Genomic DNA, 14,482 nt, shown 5'->3' with positions numbered 1-14,482 from the left:
GAGTTGCCTGTGATTGTGTTTACGTCCTGTTTGAAGCTTTAGGGTTATTAGGAAATTCACGGCTTATAAAGAGACATGCATCTGTCTCTTTATTTTGCTGCTTTGAAGATTCTGAAGTAATTTAAGTTCCGGAATTGGTTGGCATCACCCAGTGCCAAGATTTCTATTCCATTCTGTGAAATATCATTCTTAGTACTGGTCGCATTTAGAAGAACTATCGGCTCCATCTCTAAGCTGTGTTCTGGGCTGGAAGTAGGTGCACGGTATCTCAAGGTCAATATATCATCAGCCTCCTTGACTTCTGTACCTTTGCTGGGACCTGGCATTTCTCTCTTAGGAAGAGATGTCATTGTCCTTGCCCACTGAGGGACACTGTGGTTCCCATATTTGATAGGAATGTCATATATTTGATTTTCTGTGCTTGGATTCCTTACCATGAGCTCAAAACAAATGAACCCAGCTGACCACAAACTAAGACCTCTGAAGCTAGAAGTCAAATTATAGTCCTCTTCCTCCATAGTGTTATCTCAGGTATATGGACACAGTGACAAATATCATAAGCTATTATCCATAATTTCCTTCCAAGGATTTGCTAATGTCACATACTATTATAACTCACTTGAAGGGACAGACGTTTTCATAAAATCCCTGAGCCATGTTTTCACCTGACACATTGGGTTAGGTTGGTAAATCATAACTGTACTTCACATCACACAAGTGATTCTCCATTACAGAATTGTTTTTTATTTTATTTTTCCATTCAAAAATTTACACTTCCTCTCCTCCTCCCATTCCCCTTCCGCTCCCCTACTCACCCTCCTCTCTCCCTCTCCCTCCTTAAGAGAGGGCAGGGAACCCTGCCCTGTGGGAAGTCCAAGGCTCTCCCCCCTAGATCCAGGCCTAGGAAGCTTTGCATCCAATTAGACTAGGGTCCCAAAAAGCCAGTACATGTAGTAGAAACAAGTCCCAGTGCCTTTATCAATGGCTTCTCAGTCAGCCCTGTTCTCCCAGGTGTGTGTAATTTAATGTCACTAAAATTATTTTCTTGTAGGCTTCATGGGTTATTCTCATGGAAGTGGGCCACAAAGAAACTTCTTTCTGCTTGTCCCTCTTAGAGCAGGACCAGAGAGAACAGGTCTTCAAAATCTCTATTTTTAAAACAATTCAAGAGAAAAAAGATACACTAGTCAGAGGGCTGAGAACCTAGATGGTTGGTGCAGTTCCTTACTGCCACTTACACAGAAAATGCACTATGCCCAAACTCCATCCCAGCTAAACACTCTTGGGATTCTGCAGCTGCTCTGGTCTCTCATTTCACAGCCACTATAAACTGCTGTTTGGGGAAAAGAAAGGCACAGCCCTGGAACTTTAGCAAGTAATCACTTATCGGACAAACCAGCAGAGCCGGAGACAGAGCCTTAGCAAGAAGTCACTTAGTGGATAAACCAGCATCAAGGAATCTTGACAATTCTCCTGCCTTTTCTCCCACCAGTTCTCCTGCCGAATTTGCTTTTGCATGGTCCAGGACAGAAAACAGACAGGACAAGAAGACTGTAAACACATGTTCATGGTTTTCTGTGGACTAAACTGGGTTCAATTTTGCAGGTTTTCACTCTCCTGTGCTCACCTTCCAATCTCACTTCCCTGGAGGCATTGTTACCACCCTCTGAGCAGAGCAAGTTTTCAGCCTACAGTGAGGCAGTGAGAAGCAGTCTTGGCTCCTCAGACAGCTTCTGATCTTTGCAGAGTGAGACCTCTCAAGGCAGGCGCTGTCCTGGGGCCGTTTAACCTGGCTAGCTCCTGCAGAGTGAGACAGCACAAGGAGGCAGAAACCTTCAAAGAGCAGGCATGTTCCCTGTGTGCCTGCAAAGTTGTGCACCTGATCAAATAATAACGATGATCGGATTTAAGTACTCCTGTTAGCCTTTTCTTTGATAGTGGGAAGGAGAGGATGAGGTAGGTAAGGGTATCTTAAGATTGTCTGTGAAAGTTTTATGACAATTGAAACTTTGAACGTTATTTTATAAATACAGACCTAGTACGTAGGGAGGGTTCTATAATGTGACTGCACAATTTTTCATGGCCTAGCAGACAGTATCTTCCAGCAGCTCTGTACCAAAGGGGTTACTTTGGATGTTTGAACAGAAATATAATTTGCTTTCCATTTGCTTCAAAACCCAGTTTCTCCATGTAAACTCAAAATTAGTATAGCAATTACTTTATAATCACAAGTCAAATATGTATCTTCCATTAAATAGTTTTCATCCCCTCCTTTCATTTCCAAAAAAAAGCAATGTATTAAAAATCTCTTAGGAACAAAATGCATTTGCTTTGGATAAGAGAAAATGCATTATTAATATTATTTGGGTACTCCTAATTTTAAGCATGTCTATTGTGGCATAAAATATAAAATTAAAAGATTCTTTAAGACTTTCGCAAGCTTTTGTGAATTTCAGGGAAGGTAATAAAAGATGTTGTGACTGGCCCTGTGACAATGAAGAATAAAGTTTAAGGATAACCTTCAATAAGAAAATAATAATAAACAAGGAAACAAAGTTTTAATCTTATTTCAAAGATAAGATGAGTTCCAAGTTCAAAGGTATTCAGAGCTAAATGATACCACACATCTAGTTTTATAAAAAAAGCTTTTGATCAGAGGCCCCTTAAATTGGCAGATTATTGGGGAAGTGGATTTAGGTTGATTAAAGGGCTATACAAATCAGTTAAAATCTGTCCACATTTTGGATTCGACAGATTTTGAAATAGCTGATAGTTTTCCAACTTAAAGTATCTTAATCACATCTTTCTATTGTGTGCAAAGGGAAGAAATGGGACCTGCATCAGCCTCCACGTCCTGGAGTTAGTGCTGTATCGATTGGGCTTGTCTCCCTGTCCAAAGAGGGTCTTTCCTTGGCCCTAGGGGTCGTCATAAGGAACCCGCACTACTTACTGACAAATGTGGCGAGCTAAGAGATATTATCTCTATTATCTTTCCAAAAACTTCAGTGCACCCAGAAAAATTGTCTTGATCTACATCCAAACTTAGGTCACAAAAAGTTGTAGAGGGTGGCTTTTTCCTTTGTGGAATATTAGAAAAGATACTGATTGGCTCATTGACCAAGTTTCAGTCCCTCTTTGTTGTCACATTGAGATGTTTGAGCTAGACATTTAAATATGAAGTTGAGAGTCTAAAACTTGTCCCATGGTCCAAGATACACCCAATTAAATATATCCAGAAAAGATTCATATATACTCAAAAGTCACAGATCATGTCCTTGACATCGTGGAGAACTGGCAGCCTTGAATTATGGAGAGAGGACAGTTCTAAATGTTGGAGGTCTCTATGTCCCTGTTTATCATTTTCCTCTTGCTGTTCGCACAATTTGATGCTTCATAGATCCACATTTTCATTATTGCAGCAAATATCTAGTGTGACTTTGACGCCAGGATTGCGGAGCTGCGCCAGTGTTCGGGCATGCAAAGGCCGTTTGCTCAGAGTGTGGTGTCTGGTCACTTCGGCTCCTTAGTTCTATCAGTGAAACTCTCCAAACAATGAGTGGATCTTACCAGATAGGAGATGGAAGTCTGCTCAGCCTCCAAGCATACAGTGCCATGCAGGGACTGCCTGGTGCCGCAGGTGCTGCCCTTGGTCACTGATTATTTACAGAGTTAGCTAAAATGTCTCATTTACTTTTAAATAAATTTCAAGATGATAGCCAAGAGTGTTGACAGCAATGCCATTCCCAAGTCTACCCTTATAGAGTTTCATTTTCCCGCCATAGTACTCAGCACTGTCTAAAAGCAATTGTTAAATGTATTACTGTTTTCTTTCTCAGGCCCTCATGAAGTTCAAGTGACATAAGATAGGTATTCCATCTACAAGAGCTAGTTCCAGGACAGGCTCTAAAAAAGCTGCAGAGAAACCCTGTCTCGAAAAACCAAAAAAAAAAAAAAAAAAAAGATAGGTATTCCATCTGTTTTGTTTGGGATCGCTAGTGAGCAGAACGGGACTTTACAGGCAGTAGGTATTCAGTCGGGGTTTAGAGAATGTCTAAATGGGCAAAGACTCTGAGGCCGCTGTCTCTGCAAAGACTGAGTCCTTGGCATTTGCCCTACTAAAGTGTGCAACAGCCTCTGTTCTCACACTTACTGATGCCTTTAGTCTGCAGCAAATATTCACACTGGTCTTGAGTGTGCACCAAATATGACATCTCTAAGGAAATCACCTCCCAAAACTAATGAATGAAATATCGATCAACTAGAAACCAAAGACATCTAAAGGTCTCTCCCTTGGCCCATTTGTTCCTGTGGGGCAGAATAGATCCGTTCAGCCCTCCTCCACCTGGGGAAACCATTTAAATTTCGTCTCACAGTAAAATTGACTAGATGACAATGATTCTTTTCACTGTTACAGTATAGAAAAGGGCTAACATGCGTGTAAAAAAATTCTAGAGTTTATAAAGAGAATCATGCAGAAGAGAATTACTACTTATGGCCGGTAAATATTAGAGATTTCTCCCAGAGAGCTGATCCAGTTTGCTGTGTGTGACTGGGATGCAAACTGAGTTCTCAAGTAGCACCAAGTGAAATGAGCGATTTGGTTTGTGTGCTCAGCGCTGGAGCCTTCCTTAGCAATTCAGAAATGTCAACCTCTTGTGTTTGAACGTCTCCCAAGCCTACCAGTAAATAAACATGGCTGATCTGCAGCAAAATTGTGCATATGCAGCTAGTGCTTCCCCCAGTATGCAATTTAAGAGGAGTTTATTTATAGTGACTTCCTGTTTTACCATGGTGTTTCCTGAATCTCCTGTGCTATCAGGGTGATGTTGTTTGGGCAATGCTGTGTTCTAGGTATGCTCAGGGGTCAGAAGGACAGGTTTTGACCACAACTAATACAGCCTTGGAGTGTCTGAGAAACACTGTCTAAGGGATGTGCATCTAAGAACTAGAGGGAATTCTTTTCTCTCCAAAGCTCTTGCATCAAAGGAAAAATCAATAATCCCATTCATCAAGTTAGAGGGACCTCCAATTCAGGGTTTAAAATGAAGTGATTTTAGAAAATCAGGAAGGCAAAAGCTGTGTTTCTTGACCAGCATGTGAGAAGGGTGGAGAAGCACTTTCTGTAACTTCCTGTAGCTCTGAGCCCTGGGACCATGGATACTCCATGTTTATCCATCAGCCTTAAATAACAGACCACTTCCAGTTCAGGCTCTCACATGGCACGTTTTCTTATATCAGTCAGCTCTGCTTGTAGTATAATTACTGTAATTTTCAAGTACTTTTGAACTGATTCTTCTCTTGGTTTTCTCTTACACTTCGATATCTGGGTTTGATATACCAATTTTATTTTTATAATATAAATAAATTTCCAGCTACAAATTTAAAGAAAGGTTTATGTATTCCCTCCTTAAAATACCTGGCATCCGCCAGTGTTTTTATACCACATACGTCGGGAGACACTGACTTGGAATGAGAGTCTTCCAAGAAGTGACCTTGAGACTCCTAATACTCGGCATTTCATTGGTACAGATGTGGGCAGCTGATTTATGGCACCGAAAAGGTCACTACATGGACATGGAGTGCCTGTGGGGCTTCTACTTAAAGAGGAAAAGAAACACAGAATGAGAAAGAGGACCATGCACAAAGTGAACCCAAGCATAGGGACTTAAAAGAATGAAGTGACTTCAGTCCAGCCTGGTCCTGAGACAGAGAACAGGTGGAGGAGCAGTGGGCAGTACAGAACTAGCCACTCACTGCATGCTGTGTCCTAAATGCTGATGCAGCCCCACCACACTTCATTCCTTCCGGGCATCTCAGAGTAAGTTTAGGTATCCTCCAGAGAGACGACAGAACTGATGTCCTGAAAGCTAAAAGTCCCTTGCTGAAGGTCACAAGGCTACAAGTAGGAAGCTTGAATAAATTCTAGATTAATGTGAGTTTTGAGCAGAGTCTCGACGAGCAGTTGATGATGGTGGTGGAGAGAATCCTTATGGATAATGAGGTGTAAAGCTTCGTCTTCTGGAGATCAACTGAACCTCTTCTCTGAGGCTCTGAGAGGGTATGAAGGTTTGTCCTGTCTGTCCAGGCCATGTATCCTTCTCAGTCCTCAGTGATGGGTGCTGTTATTACAGATGGGCTAATAAGCAATAGCTTGAGACCCTGGGCTCATATGATACTTTCTCCATGTATTAGGGCCTAGAAGAACTGAGGAGGTAAATGTATTTTTATATTGATTATTATATTTAATATTATAATATTAATATATTATATTTATTATTGCTAGATAGATAGATAGATAGATAGATAGATAGATAGAGAATATATCCCTAGATAGATAGTGATGTATAACAGTATATCTCTAAATGTACAGGAATATATAACTATATATCCCTAAATATAAATAAATAAATTTGAGTAGGGATGTATAGTTTACATGATATATAAATTATATAGTATATAGTACATATACTACATATATGCTATATAAATGATAGGTTTTATAGCATATATAAATTACATAGTATGTAGTATGCCATGTATCATAAAATACTATAATACATTTAAGAGTATACTATATAGTATCATATACTATTTATATAGAATATAATATGCTATTAAAAAGTACTGTTTCATGTATTTGTGATTTTCAGAGCTTCCAGCTCAAGGAAAATAAGTAAAATTGGCTACATAGACATTTTTCCTTAAAATTTTTCTCATGCAATATATTTTGATCATGTGTCTCTTCTACCAACTCCTCCCAGGTCCTCCCCACATCCCTTCATACCCATCTTCCTGATTTCATGATGTGGGATATCCTTCTGTATATGTGTTTCTTTTATTGTGTTTCTTTTATTGATTAGTGAATAAAGCTGCTTTGGCTGATGGCAGAGCAGAATATAGCCAGGCTGGATGGGATATAGAGAGAGTAGGCAGAGTCAGAGAGATGCCATGTAGCTGCCGAAGGAGGCAAATGCCATGTAGCTGCCTAAGAGGTAAGAGTTAACAAACCGCAAGTCTATAAACTAATATAAATGAATTAATTCAATATGTAAGAGCTAGCTAGAAATATGCCTAAGCTATTGGCTAAACAGTGTTGTAAGTAATATAGTCTCTGTGTGATTGTTTGGGTCGGGTGACTGGGAATGAAAGAGCAGTCTCTGACAATTTCACCCCTCCCCCTTTCACTCAATAAAACAAAAGGAAAAACAATAGGACCAAAAAAAAAAATAACAAAATAAGACAGAAGAAAACAAAAGTGTCCCCCCATGCCCAAAGACAGAGTTCGTTTCCTGTTAGCCAACTACTCCTGGATATGGTTGCCTGCTGACAGAAGCTATTGCAGGCCTGGAGTAATTAAAGCAACTGATACAATTTTCTCTTTGTTTCAACTTCTCTAACAGCTCCATTGTAGGCGAGAGCGGAAGCAGGGAGGTCTTTGAGAAGTTGTGGTATTTCGTGCATGCAATGGTGACATCCTAGACCAGTTGAGAAGTTGTGGAAATGACCAGGTTTTTAATGTGGGAGTAGAAAGAAATGGATATGGGGTTGAGGTAGTGTAGTATGAGGCCTCTTGTTCATTTCCTGGCCACCCAGACTTCCAAAACAGTAAACAACTTCCAAAACTCCGGAATTGACAGGGACATTCACTACCTGAACAGTCACCCAAAGTTCTTTTGTAACATTTGGGCATCCATCTTCAGCCTACAGGCCCATAGTATCCAGCAGACTTTTCCATGAAGCAGGAAATTTCAAAGACAGTTCCACCTATATTGGCAATTTTTCAGTCACTTTCTTCTATATCCTGCAGAATGTCTGGCAGACTCTTTCATTAAGCATGAACCCCAAAATACCATCTCACCTTTAGGCAAGTTCAGCAGTCATTTCTCTGTGGGTCCTACACATCCATTTCATATAGCATACCATCAAGCAGTCCAAGCAAGAGCAATTTCTTCCCCAAATGGCTAACAAACTCCATGAGGAGCCTCTTCAATTCTCATCATCCTCTAGAAGTAGTTGGTGCTGCCAGGAGCAGATGTGTCTCACTGTCACGAAAAGTCCTAAATTCTTAAACAGTTTAAATGCCAAATTCGGAAAGTCTCTGAAAGATTTGAAGAATACCTATCTAATTGAAATATATCTCTATATATCTAGAAAACTTAACTAACATGACTACATGCTTGACTATTATAGATGACTATCTATTAACCTATATTTCCTAATTATACATTACATTTCTAAATGAGCTGCACAATACCTCAATCAAGAAGAGAAATATATGTATATATCACAAAATTTACCTTAAATTTATATCAATAAAGCAAGATCTATATCAAATCAAATCTCTATAGCGTATCCCCCTTTAAATGTAAAAAAACCAGTTATAAATAATCATTTAGGAAATTTGGGCATAGTTCTTTCCAAACAGCTTCCTGTTTGGAAGTAATTTTAGAGGTTGTTCATGGAGACCTTTTGGGTGGTCTTGGCCCATCAAACCACATTAGTCTGGAATTAATCCACAGGTTCTCATCTTCCATGGAAACAAAAGCAGAACCTCTTTTCCAAAGCAAGAAATCCTTAGCCCCAAAGTTTGGAATCAAGATAACTTTAAAATATTTAGGTTGATTCACCTTAGCATCCCATATAATGAAATGTCTCTCTATACTTAGCTTCTTCACAGTCAAAATTTTTTAAAAAACACAATAATATACATAATTCAAACTCTCTGTGTATATTCCATCTTTATGTGGCTTATTTTTCTTTATTCCTATTACTTTTCTACAAGTTTACTCTGTTTCTTTAAAGACTTTGTTTTATTTTTTAAAAAACCATTTACTTTTTTTATAACTCTCTATACTCTTTTTCTTCTCTCTCCCAAGCCTATGTCCATTTATCCCCAACACTGTGACCCATTTAGAGGTCCTTTTTTTTTATCTGACTCTGTCTTTATTGTGTATCTGTAATTATTTTCTGACCAGAAGCATCTTTTTCTTTTTTTCTTTCTTTCATTGCTAAGTGGGCATGGCTAGGCCAACAAAGCCCTGCCTGTTGGCTCTGCCCAGTCTAAAATAGAGGAAGCATATTTACTGCCTCTGAAACTGCCCAGTGAGAACCATTCTCACCACCTCAACTCTGGTTGAAGCATCGTGCAGCATGTAAACCCCTGTTATCTGAGTAAAAGTTAAATCTACAATGCAGCTCACAGCATGGCCTGGAAATATCTCTGTGTACTGTGGCAGGAATCTGCCATACTCTCCTGCTTGTGCAAGCCTGGTAGACCTGATCCCTGAGCCACAGGTATGGTCACAGCCACTTTCTTCCCAACTCCAAGTGGGCACACAAGAACCCAGGCCCACAAACACCATTCAAGTGCTTGGCTTCCTGAAACACTTCTCTTAAAGGTGCTGCAGCATGCCACCAGCAAACAGAGCCCATCCAGGAAAAAAATGCAGCTAAACTTTGTTTTTTAGTGTCTAGAATTCCTCTCAGGTTTTATGTGGATTTAGCTAGCACACATTAGAGTGCCAATTTGTAGTAGGAGGCCTCTTGTTTGTTTCCAGGCTGCCCAGACTCCCAAAATAACCACACAGAAGCTATATTATTTGCCATACTGTTTGGCCAATAAATAGCTTAGGTGTATTTTTGGCTAACTTATATCTTAAATTAACCCATCTCAATTAATCTGTGTATTGCCATGAGGTTGTGGCTTACTAAAGTTCTGGCATCTGTTTTAGGCAGGGCTACATGGCTTCTGACTCTGCCTTCTTTCTCCCAGCATTCAGTTTAGTTTCCCCCACCTAGCTCTGCTCTACTCTACTACAGACCCAAAAGAGCTTTTTTATTAACCATTGATATTCACAGCATACAGAGGGGAATCCCACATCAAAGTGGCAGTAATACAAAAACTCTCCAATTGATGAAGCTCCCCAAACTCTGCTCACAAATTAAACATGGGCTGACAGAGGAAAGGAGAACTCTGAGGTATTCCTTAGGTTTTTCACTTACCCTGTGGGTAAATACTGATGCCATTTGCACAGATGGAGGCCTATGCAGGAAGCACAGGATACATGGGAGATGAACCCTAAAATCTTAGAGGAGGAGATCAAGGCTAGAAATTCACACTCTGGGTTTGTCAGTGTGGAGGTGGAATCTGTGCCTTGGGGAGTAACTGAAATCATCTAGGTAGTTCAGGCAGATGGAGACAACATCCAGAGTTGAACCTGGGATGTAGCAGGTCTCTGGTCTGAGCAATGAGAGAGAACTCAACAGAAGGCATGTTAAAAACAGAAGCAGTGAGACATTAGAAAGTTAAGACAGTATGGTATGCTACATCCCAGGAAGGGCCATAGGCCTCTGGGGCAGGTGTCAAATACTGCATCAAAGAGCAATACAGATATATAGTGGTGTAAATAGGAAAGAAGACAGAAATCTGTGTGCTAGTCAGGTTTGCCTGTTCAGTGGGAGGTTGCTGCAGGAGCAAGTGGGGATTAAAGCAACTCACAGCCTGTGAAGAGACCAGAGTTCCCTGAGAACAAAGACAATGTGGAGGTTGCAGGATAGCAGAGCTCTTTACTAGAAAATGTGTGTGAAAGGAGAGGTGAAGCCCTTTGTGCAGTGTGAAGGGAAGGCATGCTAAGCTTCCAAGAAGAAGAGATGCCATTTCAAAGACTGAATGGGTGGATTTCCTGGGCCATGTTAGGTAATCAGCACAGAGTATAGAATGCCTAACCCTTCTCTCACAAAACCTACCTCCCCCAATCCAGAGAGGAAGTAGCCGTATTTTTCTGACCTTGGCACCTGTGTCCTCCCCACATATTGTACGCTGGCTTAGCTAGCCACTCCCACTGTTTCTCTTTGCCACAATTATTTCCTCATATGAGCTCCCAGGATGCTTTGTAAGAAATCGTTGGGACTTTCTGGTGGTTGTATTAGTCACTTTTCTTTTTCTGTGTTGAAGCACCATGACCAAGGCAACTTATAGAAGCGTTTATCAGAGCTTAGGGTTTCAGAGGGCGAGTTCATGACCATTGTGGCAGAGAGCATGGCCACAAGCCGGCCAGACTGTTGGTGTAGTTATTGGGACTTCATATCTGATCCATAAGCAGAAGATAGAGTTAACTGGGAGTGGTGTGGACTTTTAAAGCCCCAAAGCCCACCTCCAGTGACACACCTCCTCCAACATGGCCACACCTCCTAATCCTTTTCAAACAGAGCCATGGAGGACCAAGCACTCATATACGAGTCTGTAGAAACCATCCTCACTTAAGCATTGTTTCAAGATCTTCTGCAACTGTTTCTGCTGACTGTTAGACTCATCTCTGGTTCAAGGTTATTGTTCTTTTTATTCAAATAAATGGTCCTCTATTAAAAGTTCCCCCCAAACTAGCCATTTAAATAGTTCCCCACCACCACCACAGGATTCACAACTGCATGTGGTCTGGGTTTGTTTTGTCTGCTTTGGGATCCCATTACTTTTATGAATCATTCCTTATAAAGGGTGAGGTAGAAGTAGGATTCTGACTATTATAAGTAGATTTATAGCAAGTCTTTATCTGTTCCTCCAGCCAGCTCTCACATAACCACATGGAGATCTCTTATTATGAAAGCTCATCTGATAGCTTAGACTTGTTTCTAACTGGCTCTTATAAATTAAATTAACCCATATTTTTATTAATCTACATTCTGTCATGTGACTTTTAACTCTATCTCATTTTGTGTGTCCAACTCATTACCTGTCTGGCTTCTCCGCCCTTCTTCCCAACTTTCTCTCTGCAGCCAAAATCCTGCCTATCTATTGGCCATTTAGCTTTTCATTAAGCCAATCATAGTGACATATTGTCATTCAGTGAAAAGGAATATTCTACAACAGACTACTTTAATAACTATGTCTTAAACACACACACTTTCTCTTCCTCTACATTCAGCTTTCAGTATTAAAAATCCTATATTCAATTTGTCTGACTTAAATATGATTAAATACACAGATCTGGCTGTATTGCACAGTAGCCCCCATTTTTTCATATCTCTGCCTGTTGAGCATTAATATTGTGCCAATGCTCTGAATTTTCCACCTCAAGCCGTTACTTGTTGACTAATTGTTGTTCTAATTATTCCGCTCTCTCTTCCAAACAGTCATGTTCTTACTTGAATGCATTTATCATCTCTTCCTGCTGTTGTTGCTTTCAAACCAAGCAAGACACACTCCTCCCTAAGTCCTTTGTTACGTGTGATGTGATTTCCACTCTCTGTTAGTCTTTCTCAGTTTGTCAATGCTCTTTAGCATTCAAGGTGACCAAACTGAATACCTTCCCTTGACGGCTTTGTGAAGAGAACAAGGTACGAGCAACTCATTGCTTTTCCTGGCCTGGTGATGTAGGTTAAGGCTGCACTTTTAGGTGAAGTGATATTTGCATTGATCGTGCTGTCAGCTAAAACTTACAGGTCTTGATCTCACGACTTCTGAAGGCTAGGTTTTCTCCTGTCAGCCATCCTCCTTATAATACGAAGCCATCTACAGCTTTTGTCCAGTTGTCCTGAATATTTATTTCCATGCTATTTATCTAGGTTTCAGAAGAGAAAGGTTTCAAAACTTTCTAGAAATCCATCTGATATCAAAAGAATTATCTAGCCTTTCTTTTTTATAATCAAAAAAGAAAAGAATTAACTCAGAGGTTGAAGTAGCTTTCTCAAATTATATTCAATAATATCGTGTGTGTGTGGGGGGGGTGGTCCTGTGGTCTCAAGTGTCTTCTCTCATCTTTTAGCAGAAGACTGACTCAGAAATTATTTTACTCAGGCTGTAGCTTGGAAGTAGACTGTCTTCCTGATTATTGCGCACATATACTGCTCTGCTTAGCAGAGAATTAGTCACAAATTTGACAAGCACTTAACAGATGTTAAGAATAACAAGCTTCACTATGCTGAAAGTAGAGCACCACATCCCATCCCGAGTCCTCGATTCTCTCCTGGGAAGGCTTTGGGTGTCAGTCTCAGTGCGCCTCAGAGCTTGAAACTTTCAGCTCCCAGGTTGTTAAGAGAGATCTTTACGAAGGGTAAATCTCTACAGACATTATAACAGGAGTAATATCAATAAATTGGCACTGCCTGAAAGTACCATATATCGATGGGCAGCCTTTCAGATTTTACACTCAGCCTTTCAGAGGAGAAACAAGAGAGGTGTGGGGGCATTTCTGTAGTTGATGCCATACTAAACCAATTAACAACACACCACTTGAACCAAAAGTCATCAATATTTTTAAATACTTCCTGTCATAAAAACATAGGGGTAGAGTGTTTTTTAAAGGCAGAAATCTGTTTCATACATAAGCAGTTAGCGGCCACTGTTATTCCCCTGGTACAGGGCAGCCATGGAAGTGTTTAGTTTTGCCATGAAATACATAGAGGCAACACTTGTTGCTCTACCTGCATTTCGTGCTCTCTGCTGACTGATCAGGTTACACACAGTTCCTTCATTCCGTTTGTATGGCTAGCATGTTATTTGGATGTTTGACTCATGCTAGTGGGATACAGTATGGGAAATGCGATTTGGAGGTGACTTACGGCCATGCTCCTTAGGTTAGAAGCAGGCTCTGGAGCCACCCTGCTTTGCTCCAGTGTCAGCAGCCCGCCTACCTGCTGCTCTGTGGAAATAAGCTGGTTGCTTAAGTTTCACGCTTCAGCATTCCCGCTGTGCAAAATGAGGCTACAATGAGGATTATAGAAGTAATACACACGAAGTATCTATGTTAATTGTCTACTTCTGCTTAACAATATTACCACAAATCCAGCAGCTTAAAACCATACACATGTATTATCTCTCTGCTTCTGTATATTAGGATATTGAATGTGGCTTATCTACCCTCCCTAGGGTCTTACAACGCCAGAGTGTTATCTGAGGTTTGATGAAAGAGGAATCTATTCCCAAGCTCATTCACTCCGTCTGTTGGTTGACTTAAGTACAGAACTTTAATTCCGTGTTTTCTGGAGGTCACCTTCAGCCCCCATTACTGTCTACTACCGCATTGGCCACAAAGGAGAGAATCGCCAGGAGGCTTGGCACGGAATTCAACACATAAATTTGATAACATACATCTGGAACCTCCTGGTTAGGTACAAGTTACAGGCCACACCCATCTCCTCAAGATGGGGTTTTAGCATCACTGTAGCCAAAATACCCATCAGGCACCTCTTAAGGGAGAAAAAGAGTTGTATGGGCTTATAGTTTAAAAGTGTTTTCATTGTTAATGGGGTCCTTTCTCAAGCCCATTCCTGGTAAGCTAGCAATGCTAACGCAGCCCCACTTCATTTCAAGTGGCACCACTGCCTGGGAATTGAGCATCCTAAATCAGACCCATTGAGAGACATTTCGGATTTAAACTGCAAGTGTGGGGACAGCATCAGGGAGTTGGGCATAAGGAGTCCTGGACCCTGGAGAATCAGAGGATTGTGTCTACTACTGCTTATGAAATCAGTCGTATAAAGAGCT

At 40.6% G+C, this 14,482-nt stretch overlaps 1 protein-coding gene across 1 annotated transcript in view; it reads left to right on the top strand.

Moving 5' to 3' along the window:
• Grip1 (glutamate receptor interacting protein 1) overlaps positions 1 to 14,482 on the top strand; it is a 274,899-nt gene that overhangs the window by 80,871 nt on the left and 179,546 nt on the right.

This window comes from Arvicola amphibius, chromosome 17 (assembly GCF_903992535.2).
Source record: "Arvicola amphibius chromosome 17, mArvAmp1.2, whole genome shotgun sequence".
In the NCBI taxonomy this organism is placed as follows: domain Eukaryota; kingdom Metazoa; phylum Chordata; class Mammalia; order Rodentia; family Cricetidae; genus Arvicola; species Arvicola amphibius.
Note: the sequence above shows the minus strand (reverse complement) of the source record. Positions and strands in the feature narration are given on the sequence as shown.